We start from the raw sequence: 2,482 nt of genomic DNA, 5'->3' as shown, positions 1-2,482 counted from the left end.
TAAAGCTAAGTTTGAGAAATTACCTGAAACCAGAGAAAAAGTTGTTTTAAAAACATATGAGCTTGGATATGAATATGTCTTAATGATGTTGTGACTATGAACTTGTATATGCTATTAGAATGTGCATGAAATATTTCAAAGTTAACTTAGCATGCTTATAAACAAAATGTCCCATTGTGCATTTTTGAAAGGTTTTACTTGCATATGTTTCCATACTTAGTGCATGTGGTTTTACTAACCCACGTTCGCTTATATTTCTACATTAATGTAGGTTCGGGCCATTAAAGGATTTCAAGGACATTTCGAAGGAAGACTTGGATAGTTTTCAAGTTGTTGGTGAGTCCTCAAGTCCGACGATGAAGCCTACCATTCTAGTTTTGCAATTTGATTAGTCTAAAGACATTTTATTTCCTATCTTGTAAAGACTATGTTGTATTCTCCTATGAGAATGTTGTAAGGGCTATGTCCCAAATCTTGCACTCTGATGTTAGATGATTTTTGTGTGAGACGATTGTCGACTATTTTCGATATATGAGAAGTCTATGTGAACTTTATATGTAAAGTTTTTAATTTTTCCGTATTTTTATTACCTATGAAATTCAATGATGTATGCTAAGGGCTTGCATGTCTAAGTACTTCTTGAGGATGAAGACATTGGTTGCGTCTAGGGGGTGCTCCCCGGTCGTGACAGTGAAACATAAAGCTGATGGAACAATTAAAAGATTTTAAGCAAGACTTTTAGTGAAAGGGTGCATTCAGCAAACTAGAATTGACTACACAAGAACATTTTTCCCCTATAATTAAAATGACAATTGTAAGGACTCTGTTTGGGCATAGCAGTGAAGAAAGGGTGGAGCATATTTCAGCTTGATGTAAATAATGGTTTCCTCCATGGTGAGTTGCATGAGGAAGTGTATATAAAGGTACCACAAGGCTTGGTAGTGCATAAGCCATGAATGGTGTGTAAACTGAAATAAAGTCATTGTATGGTTTGAAGAAAGCTAGTAGGTCGTGATATGCCAAGCTAGTTGAGGCTTTGTATTCCAAAGGTTATACTCACTCATTGAATGATAATTCACTCTTCCAATAAAAGTCTGATAGTTCTACTATATTTGTTGTTGTATATGTTGACATAAGTGTTTCTAAGATTGAAGAATTCAAAACTTTTTGACATGATAAGTTCAAAATTAAGGACTTAGGGAAGTTGCATTACATTCTTGGAATGGAAATGCTCTATAAGGAAGATGAGCTTATTATTTCACAAAGGAAATTTGTCCTTGATATGTTGAAAACATATGGTGTTGCTAATCTTAGAAACTGCACATCTCCATTGGATCCTACAATCAAGCTCCATGCAAAGGAGGGTACTCCTCTGTCAGATCCGATCCCTTTTTCTACAGACAACTCATTGGAAAGTTGAACTTCTTGACCAACACTAAAATAAATATATCTTATAGTGTGCAACATCTTATCCAATATATGCAAGAACCCAGGGAACCCCACAAGCAGTATTTCACCTATTAAGATACCTTAAAACAAATCCCACCTTAGGCATCTTCATGCTCAATGACCAATCATACAATGTTAAAGCCTATTGTGATTATATTGGGCTGCATGCACTGACTCCAGGAGATCAGTAAGCGGCTACATCTTGTTGCTAGGCAATAGTCCACTCACCTGGAAGTCAAAGAAATAAGAAACTATATCCTTATCTTCAGTAGAAGCAGAATACAGGGCCTTGAGAAAAGTTGTTGGAGAATTAGTGTGGCTTAGTGAACTACTTGAAGAACGTACAGTACCACCACCAACTCCCACTGAAGTATATTGTGATAGTTCACACAGTGCTAGAAATTCAGTTTTTAATGAGAGAATCAAGCACATCGAAGTTGATTGTCATTTTGTGAGAAATCTACTACAGACATGACTCGTCTCATTACATCATGTAAACTCAGATAATCAATTGGCGGACATCTTGACGAAGACACTGACTGAGATCAAACACTCTGCAGCATTAGACAAGTTATTAGTGTTCTTCACACCTCCAACTTTGGGGGTATTAAGTTTAGATAATTGTGATGATAATTCAAATAATTAGTTAATCAGTTCAATTAGTTAGTTACCCTAGCCTAGATGATGTTATTTTAATTAGATTGTTAGTTAGCTATTAGATGTCAGCTGTACAAATATGTTAGCTAGATATTTCATTTTCCTCTTATATAAATACATGTAAAGCTCTGATGCAATTTAATTGATTGGTTGTTTTTCCCCAATTTGCTTTCTCTCTCGTTGATCTCTTCCATGGATGAGGATTCATTGCTATGTTTGACAAATCTTAAGGTCACAATCTATTTAATTAACACACACCCTTAAACCATGGTTAAAGGTACAAGATTTGACCAATATGGTAAGATATAAACATCCAGCAGTTCTTTCCTTGTGGCAACACAATATATATATATATATATATATATATATATATATA

This window comes from Solanum pennellii, chromosome 4 (genome assembly GCF_001406875.1).
Source record: "Solanum pennellii chromosome 4, SPENNV200".
Lineage (NCBI taxonomy): Eukaryota > Viridiplantae > Streptophyta > Magnoliopsida > Solanales > Solanaceae > Solanum > Solanum pennellii.
The sequence above is the reverse complement of the archived record's forward strand: the minus strand, read 5'-3'. Positions refer to the sequence as shown.